General features: G+C 38.0%; 1 protein-coding gene across 4 annotated transcripts in view; it reads left to right on the forward strand.

The window, feature by feature from the left end:
- The window catches only part of CORIN (corin, serine peptidase), a 204,292-nt gene that overhangs the window by 167,019 nt on the left and 24,612 nt on the right, over positions 1-12,661 (forward strand). The gene's annotated exons all lie outside the window — the stretch shown is intronic.

Consider the following 12,661-nt stretch of genomic DNA (forward strand, 5'->3'; position numbering starts at 1 on the left):
GGGAATCTAGATATGAGAAAATAAAAGATAAAGGAATTACAAAATTCTAGAATAAAAAATTGTGTAAATGGCATTTCCCAGGATTCCACTGAGAAAACCCGAAACAATTTTACAATAATGAGCCATCCAGGTATGGGATAGCAACTAACAGCATTTTTGTCATCCCAGTTTGAAGAATTATGTAAATCCCAGCATCCTCAGCTCATTTTTCCCAGGTAAAGACCACATCTTTGGAAAATTGAGTACCTGATGTTAATACATAATAAAAGAACTTTAAACTTGGCCCGAGTGGAAAAATTATATTTGCCAACATTCATGAAATTATACTTCATTTTCACAACTTTCTTATTGTGTATAAGTGAAATGGGATATGATTTGATGGAGATAAATGAAAAGCGTTTTGAGTGTGCTTTATTTTTCTCTCATCAAGACTCAAGGTTATTTCTTAATATGAAAACTTGATTACATAATGACAGATAATTCCACTGAGATTTCTGAGGGGAAGTTGGAACTACAAACCTTTTACAACCAGAAAAATTCCTATGACAAGCCATCCTGTTCTACCACAAATAGAAGGGATCTTGTTTTAAATGTTCTACTTTATGTCTCTTCTAATTTTTTGCCTATTGGATTTAAGATTTTTATTGTGGTAAAATACACAAAATATAAAATTCACTATTTTAACTATTTTTTAAAAGTGTACAGTTCAATGGTATTTAGTATATTCATAATGTTGTGAATAATGTTTTTATTCATCCTTATGTCAGTACTTCATTACTGTTTATTGTTAAATAATATTCCATTGCATGAATATACCACTTTTAAAGATCTATTCATCCATTTATGGACATTTTTGTGGTTTCCCCTTTTGGTTATACTGTGTGCCTATTGGATTTTAAAAGATAATCTCTTTACTCCATTTGCTCCATTTTCTTAATATAGTGGGAAGATGTCATTTTAGTATTTTAGATATTTTTAGATATTTAAAATATAAATTGACATTCAGATTTTTTAAAAGATAACTTTATTTTACAGAAGAGTTAGGAAAACCTTGAGAGAACAGTATGGTTGGAAAACCATAACCACTGTTTGACTGTGTTAATGGGTGAGTAGTGATAAGTCTTCCAAGGAAATGAGTAGGAAAGGTAATCTTAGTATTTTTGTGCTTTCTGATTGCCTTCAAATTTACTCTTCAGTTTACTTAGGTGTCTTATGAATTGACAGAAATCTGGAGAGCCAGATTGGGGCAGGAATGCAGATAATGGGCAAGAGGAGACCAATTCCTGCTGAGGAGATGGGCTGCTTAAGAAGCTGCTCTGTTAGCAGTGTCCCTGGAGTGCTAATTCAGATCTGCCACTGATGCCTCAAATTAACTTGAAGTAATCCTGTACCTGTGAGTCATTTTCTCTAGATTCAAAGTCCCTAACAGGAGGGTCTGTCTGACCATGACTAGTCATTGACCTGCATTCCAGCTGCCAGAGGAAAGGGAGAGGGAACAGCCGTTCTCCTCAGCTTCTGGAGTCAAGTGTCCACTCCACTGTCCTGTCCTTATACCTCCAAAGTTTACAAAACAACCCCAGCTAATTCCATTCAGAATCTCCTTTCCACTATTTTTTGAGTATCTGCTAATGGGTCTTGGACTGGAGTAGGCATTGTATGGAGGATACAAAGGTGAGTAACATCAAAGAGCTTCGAATGCAGTGGGGAAGATATATGAGCAAACAACCAAGAACATAAAGTTAGAAAAATAACTCCAGGGCGGCCAGATGGCTCAGGCTTAGAGCTCCAGCTCTGAATAACAGGGTTGCTGGTTCATTTCCCACATGGGCCAGTGAGCTGCACCCTCCAGAACTAGATTGCAGACAACAAGCTGCCGCTGACCTGCCGGAGGGGTGGCCGGATGGCTCAGTTGGTTAGAGCGCGAGCTCTCAACGAAAAGGTTGCTGGTTTAATTCTCCCCATGGGATGGTGGGCTGCACCTCCTGCAACTAAAGATTGAAAACGGCAATTGGACTTGGAGCTGAGCTACATCCTCCACAATTAGATTAAAGGACAACGACTTGGAGCTAATGGGCCCTGGAGAAACACACTGTTCCCCAATAAAATTAAAAATAAACAAAAAAAGAAACAAACAAAAAATCCAAAACAATGTAATCATATTGAAAAAGAAAAGGAAAATAAATCCAGACTTTTTGTCATCTGAGAATGTTTCATATAACACAAAAACATTCCTATTAAAATTACATAAGAAAAAATATTCAGTTCTAGTATCTTGATATTGTAACATAAATTCATTAAATTATTCATGTATTCATTCAGTAAACGTTTATAAAGTATTGCAGTACAGTATCCAAAGCTAACACACCACGACTCCAAATGGGTCATTCATCTACTTGAGGGGGTACATTTAGAGTTCATAAAAAATGCAGGTGTACACCAAATTACGTGTCTTTCAGAGATTCTACTGAAATGCTTTCATGATAGAGGCAGCTGATTAAAAACACCTGCACTTAGAGTTTTTGAGACCCAAATTATGCCTTCCATGTCTAATAGCATAAACGCAAGGCTGTCCACTAAGTGCTTGTCCAAATGAGAAGATTGAGTTCTTTGCTGAATCTGGAAAACTTGTTACCCTCATCTGCAGGTATCTCTAGAGTTCACCCCAGCTTGGAAGTATGATGACTATTTGATTAGACAAGGATATAAATCAAGTCTCTAAATTCTCATGACAGTGTATGGTCTTTGCTACCTTTATGTCCAGTATCAAAAACATATGGATGTTTATTTAATGAACAATACAAATCAGAATTTAGACTGCCCCCTAATACTTGCCAAATGCTCAGTTGAGACATCTGGTATTTCAGGAAGTTGGTCTAAGGGTATGTGACTCTCTGCATCTCTTGGCTTCACAAGCTTTATCTCTATATAAAGTTAGGTCATCTAGGTATAGGCTGTACTATTTGGGCAGAAATTCCTTTATGGAGTTAGTTGCAATTTTATTTTATGTCCTATTCTTGTAGAGTTGGTCAATAGAAGAAACATCCTTCTGAAACATATTTCTGTGTCTTGGGCAAAACCACAAAGGTGGCATCTATTATATAACCTAATAGTCCCTAATATAAGGATTTACATTGTAATTTTTTGCTACTCCCAGGAAAAAGTTTCTAAGTTCAGATTTCATTTGTCACATAAGAACTATTTAATCCAGGATGGTTTCCTTATTGGTTGACTTCCATAAGCTCAAAGACAGATTCAGGTCTCTGTAGTACTAAATTTAGCCCAGGTTGCGGGTCCTGTGCACATAAACCATGGAAAAAAAGCTCAAAACTTTGTAGTCAGCTTTAAAAAGTTGAGGTATAATACATAAACCATAAAATTCACTCTTTAAAAGAGTATTGTTCAGTTCTTTTTATTATATTCACTCAGTTGTATAATCATCATCACTGTTTAATTCCAGAACATTTCATCAGTTGGAAAAGAAATTCCATGCCCATCAGCAGTTACCCCCTGCTTTTCCTTCCCCTGACCCCTGACAAACACTAATTTACTTTCGTGTTTATGCATTTGCCTATTGTGTACATTTCACACAAATAGAATCGAACAATATGTGCCTTTTTTGTGTGGCTTCTTTCACTTGGAATAATGTTTTTCAAGGTTCGTCCATGTTGTAGCATGTATCAGCAAATAATATTCCATGGTGTAGATATAACCACATTTTGATTATCCATTCATCAATTGACGAACATTTAGGTTGTTTCCGCTTTTTGGCTTTTATGAATAATGTCGCTATGAACATTCAAGTACAAGTTTATATGTGAACATGTTTTCAGTTCTCTTGGGTATATATTTAAGACTAGAATTACGAGTCAAATGGTAACTCTATGTTTAATTTTTAAAATAACTACCAAACTGTTTTCCAAAGTAGCTGCACCATTTTATACTCCCATCAATAATGCATGAAAGTTCCAATTTCTCCATAAATTCTCCGACACTTGTTTTTTTTTTTTAATTGTAGCCTTTATCTAACTAAAAGGGATCACTCTGGTTGTATTGAGAATAGGCATAGGAGGGCAGGATAGGAGCAAGAAGACTAGTTAGGAGGGCACTGAAGTAACCCAAGTGGGAGATTTTGGCAACTCAGATTAGTATATTTGCAGAGCACATGGTGATAAATGGTTTGATTCTGAATATATGTTAAAAGTAGAGCCAAAAGGGCTGGCCCGGTGGCTCGGGTGGTTGGAGCTCCGTGCTCCTAACTCCGAAGGCTGCCGGTTCGATTCCCACATGGGCCAGTGGGCTCTCAACGACAAGGTTGCTGTTTTAATTCGTCGAGTCCCACGAGGGATGGTGGGCTCCGCCCCTGCAACTATATTTGAACATAGCACCTTTAACTGAGCTGCCACTGAGCTCCTGGATGCCTCAGTTGGTTGGAGCGCATCCTCTCAACCACAAGGTTGCCGGTTCAACTTCCACAGGGGATGGTGGGCTGCGGCCCCTGCAACTGGCAATGGCGGCTGGACCTGGAGCTGGGCTGCGCCCTCCACAGCTAGCATTGAAAGGACAACAACTTGACTGGAAGGGGTCCAGGAAGTACACACTGTTCCCCAATAAGGTCCTGTTCCCCTTCCCCAATGAAAAAAAATATTTTTTTAAAAAAAAGGTAGAACCAACAGGACTTCCTGACAGATTGGATGCTGTTGGGGGTTTGAGAAGAGTTAACAAAGGGAAGAGTCAACAGTGACTTAAAGGACTTTGGCTGGACAACTGGAAAGATGGACTATAAATAAACTGAAGGGGGAAGACTGTGAATGGAGCAAGTTTGGGGAGAAAGATCAGTTCTGTTTTGGAAATACTAAGTTTGGGATGTCTAGGAGACGTCGAATGGAGGTGTTTATGAGGCTCAAGTCTGGAGTTCATTATATAGGTCTTGGCTGAAGATATATATTTGGGATTCACGTGAATACACATGATATAAAGATTTATGGGACTGGGTGACACAACCAAGAGAGTGAGTATAGATAGAGAAAATAATGTAGTGCTGAGCCCTAACATGAAGAACATGGGAAAAGAGAAGTAGCAAGCCAAAGGGGATGAGAAAGAACAACCAGTGGTGTAGGAGTATGTGATATCCTGGAATCCAAGTGGAGAGTATATCAATTCTATCAAATGGTCAATTCTATCAAATGCTGCTGAGAAGTCAAGTAAAATGAAGACTGAAAACCAACTATTGGTTTCAGCAATGTGCATGTCCTTGGCATGAATAGTGTCAGTGGAGTGAGGAAGCAAAAGCCTAAGAGATAACAAGAAATAAAACAGAATAAATATAGAACTTTTTTGAGGGATTTCAATGCAAAGGGGAACAAAGAAATGTAGTCAGAGGCTGGTAGGGAAAATAGTTTGGTGCTTCTGTTTTCATGGAAGCACTCACTATCCCATGGCTGAATTCCTAACAGAGCTCTACCAGATATAGTAGAAATATCAGGTTCAATTGCTATAGACTGAATGTTTGTGTCTCCCCCACCTGCACAGAATTCATATGTTGAATCCTAATCCCCGATGTGATCGTATTTGGAGGTGGGGCTTTGGGAAGTGATTAGGTCAAGAGGGTGGAGCCTTCTGAATGTGATTAGGGCCTTACAGATCCCAGAGAGCTCTGTGGTGCCTTCCCAAGGAGATGGCCACCTATGAACTAGAATGTGGGGCCTTCACCAGACACCAAATCTGCTGGTACTTTGATCTTGGACTTCCCAGCCTCTGGAACTGTGGGAAATAAGTTTGTTTCTTATAAGTCACCTAGTGTATAGTAATGTGTCATATAAACCCTAATGGATAAAGGCAGAAATAAATAATTTTCTGTCAAAGACTTCTTTCATTCCATATATTTTTTTAATCAAATAAGTTTGTACTATTTTCCCCAACTGGTGGACACACCATAAATTAGTTCATTTATCTGCAACTTCATATCCCTTCATATATTTCTTCTCTTTCTGACTGGTTTGTCCTTTATCTATGTTCCTTAGGCATATTACTTCCTGCCTTTTCCTCTGTGTCCATATAGCCACCATTTTCTACATATTCTGTCCAAATCCTTCCGGGCCTCTCTCAAGCCCCACGACTTCTATGAAGCCTTTCTCATCTCCTTGGTCTTTTCTCCCTGGAACTTCCCGTGGTACTTAAAAATCAGTATTAAATAGCTTCTCTCTTAATTCTACAATGTTATATGTCATTTGCAGTTTTTTAAATCTTCCTCTTATTTCCCAGAATTGGTTATGCAAAATGATAATGATTAATTTTAATTATATGCCAGGCTTTTCTGAATGCTTAATATGCATTATTTCAATGTATCCACATTGTAATCCTCTAAGATAAGTAATAGTGTTATATCTACTTTACCTACGAGGAATCTGAGACTTAGAGGTCAAGGAACTTTGCTAGGTCACAGAAAATACAGAGCCAGGATACAAGTCTGAACAAGGGCGAGGGGCCACCTGGGTACTAGGAATAGATCCGCTACAGCACCCAGTTATTCAACAAACATGGCCTGACTAATGTGGCCAACCAACTTCTTAAACACAAATCCTTTTTAGTATTGCTTACATGGGAGTTTTGTGGTAAGTCTTACTACCACCTTGTGCTCTTATCATTGTATGATTTTCAAGGAAATAGCAGTGAGGAGGTGGAGGAAAATTTATCATGCAGGACCACAATCCAAGTGTTTTTGTAGTTTTTGAAATGTCATTTGGGTGATAAGTAGACACTTGGCATATTCTAAGTAGAACTCAGCTGAAGCAAACTCTTAAAGTGTTATTTTCTTTCACACAGAAGCTTTGTAGTTTTTCTGGCAGACATGTAACTTGGGCACAGGGAATGAATTTCCTACCCATTTCCAAGAAGCTGCTGGTTTAATGACTGCCTGGGTGAGAAGAAAATCAGAGAGTCCAATGTGTGGGTGTAGTGTTTTTTGGAATGTGCTATTCTGAGGTGAAGAAGACAAATATTTTTCCTGAAAAAGTGTTACATCCTAAAGAAGAGGAAGTGTTTTTTAAGTTCTTCCATGGAACCATTGTGTATGAGGCTTTAATAAATAAAGCAAGGTAAGTTTACCAGTTGTCCTAAGGTCATTTCTGTATGATCATTAACAGCACGATCATATCCAAGAATTTGGATATTTGTAACCAAATGGAATCTCAAACTGTCTATTGAGTTAATGAATAATTTATGAAATTAAAGGAAATTTCTCAGTGGTGTAGAGAAATTCACCATTATTAACTGCAATGGAACTATGTGAGGTCCTGAATTAATTACATTTTTAAAAACTCTCTTACATTTTATTTTGTGGTTAAAAAAAAAAGCTCACCATTAAAAAATTGATTCACATTCTGATTTATAAAATCAAAGATGGTTTCCATGGGTTCTACAGAATTAAGTACTCTCAAGACCCAGCTTTCAGCTAAAAATATCAGGGTAATTGTGAGGAAGAAGATTTTGGAATGAGAAGAATTAATCTCAGTAAAGCCTCTGCTGGACACATCAGATTTCCCAGTCATCACAATGAATATAGCATTGCCATTAGACATGAATACGAATGGGTCCTGGAAAAATAAAGATGATTTACAACTTGAGCGATCCATGAAGAGGATGGTGTTACTTCTGTTAGAAGTCCTTATATGGTGGCATCCTCATTTTGGAGACTCCTGGTGATGACGTAACCTCTGATCTAGTACGTTCTTCATGTTGTCTTTGCAATCTACTGCAATTTGTCTTCCTTTTGCCTCCAAGGCAGGACTGATGATCAGCGATGATATCATCTACTTGTCAAACCCACTGGCCTTTTCTTATATTCATTCAGTTTGGACTCAAAATCCAATTTCTTATTCTGGCCTGTAGGATACTGCATAATCTGGTCCCTGACTCCTTCTCCTTTATCCAATATCCTAGCCTCTCCACTTCTGTACTAAACTTTCTGACACTTTGACCTTATTACTGATGTTCAAACACTGCACTCTCCTTTCCATCTCAGGGACGTTGCCTTCACTGTTCCTTTTGCTTGGAACGCTGATCTCTAGATCTTCACTCGATTACCTCCATCTCATCATTTATGTCTCAGCTCCTACATTAACTACTTAGAAAGGCCAATGTTATTGAAGCAGCTTTCACCCTTACCAAGTCACTCTCTATTTGCTCCTTTTGTCTTCTTCAAAGCACTTATCAGTATCAGAAGTTATGTTTTCATATTTGCTATTTCTTCCTCTAATTAAAATAATAGCTCCTTGAGGGAGGGACTCCATCTTTACGACACGAATGTGTTGTCTGCATTTCCATTCCACCTTGTTAACCCATAATTGTCAGTTTTAACCCTTGGCCTGCACTGCTCTCTTGCTGTCAAAAGTAAAGAAACCCTTAGTTTGCAGGTATTAGTGCTAATCTTCATTTTTTAAAGTAAGCATTTCCATCACAATCATAACACAAGCATGAGATACTTCATAACAAAACACCAAGTAATTTGATGAAAGTAGGACAAAAATAGGCCAAATTGTCTAGAGATCTGATTGCTCACATAGCCTTGAAATATATCATTCCTTTCAGAATATCAGGATGTTTCAGAATTCTGGGTAAGTTCTATTTTCTTATTTCAGTGTGTGGTGGGATACTTTGCTTTAAAACCTTTTTTTTTTAAATTGGGGAATATTGGGGAACAGTGTGTCTCTCCAGGGCCCATCAGCTCCAAGTCATTGTCCTTCAATCTACTTGTGGAGGGCGCCACTCAGCTCCAAGTCCAGTCGCCGTTTTCAATTTTAGTTGCAGGGTGCGCAGCTCACCATCCGATGCAGGAATTGAACTTGCAACCTTGTGTTGAGAGCTCGCACTCTAACGAACAGAGCCATCTGGCCACCCCTCCGGCAACTCAGCGGCAGCTTGTTGTCTTTAATTTAATTTCGGAAGACGCAGCTCACTGGCCCATGTGGGAATTGAACTGGTAACCCTGTTGTTCAGAGCTTGCGCTCTAACCAACTGAGCCATCAGGCTGCCCCTACATTTATTTATAAGTGTCTTATGACCACACAATTCAAGAAGCACATATGAGTGAAATCCTTTTGCTTCTCTGTGCAGTACTACCTTTAGAACCAGAGCAGAGGAGCCTTGCCCTAAGCCCCACGATTTAGAGCAGTGGTTCTCAACCCAGGGTGACACTGCTCCAAGAGAGCACTTGGAAAAGTCTGTAGACGTTTTTGGTTGTCAATCGGGGAGTAGTGGGATGCTACTAGCATCTAGTGGGCAGAAGCCAGGGATGATGCTAAACATCCTACAGTAAACAGGATAGCCCCTATCCCTCACCCCCCTGCTCGTAGAAAATAATTATCTGATATAAAATTTCATTAATGCCACAGGTGTGAAACCCTGATTTAGAATAACCACTCTGGCCCTCCTTCTCCAGTCAGCCTTCACCTCATAAGGCAAGAAGTCTGTCAGCCAAGGAGTTATACCCACTTAGAGCTTGGTTCCTGTACTGGAGCAATGTTTTGAAGTGTGGTCTCAAATCCCTAGCAGCAGCAGCAGCAGCACCTGGCATCTTGTTAGAAAGGCAACATTTGGGGGTCCATCTCACACTTACTGAATCAGGACACCTGGGGGTGGGGACAAAAATCTTTGTTGTAATAAGTCCTCCAGATTATTCTGATGAATGCTAAAGTTTGAAAACCACTGTTCCCTCCAAAGAGGACATACAAATGGCAAACAGACATATGAAAAAATGCTCAACATCACTAATCATCAGAGAAATGCAAAGAAAAACCACAATGAGGTATCACCTCACCCCAGTCAGAATGGCTATCATCAAGACAAACAGTAACAAGTGTTGGAGAGGCTGTGGAGAAAAAGGAACCCTCATACACTGTTGGTGGGAATGCAGACTGGTGCAGCCGTTATGGAAGACAGTGTGGAGGTTCCTCAAAAAATTACGAATAGAATTACCATATGACCCAGCAATCCCTCTCCTGGGTATCTACCCAAAAAATCTGAAAACATTTATCCATAAAGACACGTGTGCTCCAATGTTCATTGCAGCTTTGTTTACAGTGGCCAAGACATGGAAACACCCAAAATGTCCTTCGATAGATGAATGGATAAAGAAGTTGTGGTATATATACACAATGGAATACTGTTCGGTGGTAATATTCGGTGGTAAGAAAAGATGATATAGGAACATTTGTGACAACATGGATGGATCTTGAGAGTATAATGCTAAGCGAAATAAGTCAGACAGAAAAAGCAGAGAACCCTATGATTTCACTGGTATGTGGTATATAAACCAAAAACAACAAAAGAACAAGACAAACAAATGAGAAACAAAAACTCATAGACACAGACAATAGTTTAGCAGCTAGTAAGTGCCAGATACCTTTTAATAGCATGTATGTTTTATATATAGTAATAAAAATTAGAAAGTACAGACACACATATTCTTAATGAGTATGTAAATTGGCATTACTCTTTGAAGGGGACACTCATACTATTAATCAAAAATTTAAATTTTGATTCGATTATTTTATTTCTAGGAACTTATTCTAAAATCATATAGGTGCGTATAGGCATAGGTAAATGGTTAAGGGTGTTAACTGCTGCTTTTTTGTTACTATATATAAGCAGGAATTGGGAACAACCTACGTGTGCATTGATAGTAGATTGGTTAAGCAATGTATGCACGTCCATATGCAGCTATATGGATGAAGGCTATGCAGCTGTAAAGATAAAATGGCATGTGCTGTCGGTAAAGGAGGGCCACATAGTGTTCTAGAATTAGAAGTGGTAATCTGCTATCAGCTTTTGGGGATTCAAACACTAGCTCTGCCATCCTCTTGCTGTGTGACCTTGGGCAAGTTACTTAGTCTCTCTTTGCCTCAATATTTCCATCTCCAAAATGGGGAATAATAATAAAGCACACTTCACAAAGTTGTTGAGAGGATTAAATAAGATAAAACAAGTTAGCCTTTTAGGCTTGGCACATAGAAAATAGAAAATGTTATGATTATGGAATGACTTCCATGATAATTCATTAAATGAAAACATCATCACTGAACAGAACAATGTGTATAGATTTAAAAAAAGAGAAGCATATATACATAAATTATAGAAACAGTTTGGCAAGCATACTCAAATGCTATTTCCAGTGGTTGTTTCTATGCATCTGGGATGTGAAGAATATTTTTTCATTGGACATTTTTTCTTTTTCCCTGTACAAGTATTACTTTTACAATTTTAAAATTATTTAAAGAAAAAAAGAAAAATTAAAGTCGTACAGATGCTCAGATTCTGTATGAAGGCAGAAATAGAATCATATGGATTAACTGATATTTTTTTCATGGGCCATAGAATGACATTTTTAGTGCTGAAAGATTGATTTTTGTGCACAAGAAGCATGCTAGTGTTTAAGGATTTCATGGAAAACTAATTTTTATCATGATTCTCCCCGGTTCTTGTGAATGAATTTCTTAGATTTCCACTTGATGTAACTGAGAGATTTAGGTTAAATCACCTTTTTTGTGGGATGCTAAGGAATGAAATGTAAAACCATCCAATGTGGATTGCGTAGTGCAGCCCTTTCTTGGGAGGACTGAAGGGGCCTTGAGAGTTGAAAGATTGAAGTCTCCTTTCTCCTGAATCAGTGAAAATACTATGCTGAATTGTCCTTCTTGTGAAGTGCTTTGTGGCCATATGAATATCTGCCTACAGAATGACTTGATTAAACAAGTCTGAAGCTGATCTTCCTTTGGCTTTTGGCCAGTGAAATGCCTGGATTTAGGAGGCCACAGTTGTTCTGCTGCAGAAAGGAATTCTCAGGATGGAAATATCAAGCGAAGCACCATGTGTGTTTTGTGTGGCCTCTGACTTTTATACTTTTATACTTTCCATCCCACCGTGCCTCCACACAACGCACTTCTGGGATTGCTAGAAAGCCAGACTCTCGTTTTGGTTGAGGAAAAGAGAAATTCTCATTTTGCAGTAGGTTTTGTGAAGTCTTCTGTAATCTAACAGTTCACTCAGTTTCTAAATAAATTTAAATTTTGTGCCACTTTTTAAAGTGTGGTCAGTGTTTATGCCGTTAGTTTTTAAATCAAATAATTAGAATTAGTTCATTATTAAGGACTGTTTTGTTTTAATTTTCGGCTCTTATTCTATCATCAAGTGTTCTCTTTAGAGGTTTTTTTTCCTTTTTAAAAGTAAAAGGGGATCAAATATATGGTGATGGACGGAGAACTGACTCTGGGTGGTGAACACACAATGTGATATATAGATGAGGTATTACAGAATTGTACACTTGAAACCTATTAATTTTACTAACCATTGTCACCCCAATAAATTGTAATTTAAAAAGAAAAAGAAGTAAAGGATTTGGAGAGGTTTTGTTTCTTTTATTTTTTATTTGTAATTATGGTAGTTTTTAATTAATAATCAGGTGAAATTACAGTTTTCTTTCAATGCCACTAAATCTGTTTTTTCCTTCCTGTGCACCCTTCCCATTTTTTTTTTTTTTTTTTTTGCATTTCTGATAGTGGGATGCCTATTTTTTTTTTTTTGCAAAAAAAAACAAACAAACAAACAAACAAAACATCCCACTATCAGAAATGTAAGTCACTAAGCATGCAGACTTGATGCTACTTGT

Source organism: Rhinolophus hipposideros, assembly GCF_964194185.1.
Source record: "Rhinolophus hipposideros genome assembly, chromosome: 1".
Classification (NCBI taxonomy): domain Eukaryota; kingdom Metazoa; phylum Chordata; class Mammalia; order Chiroptera; family Rhinolophidae; genus Rhinolophus; species Rhinolophus hipposideros.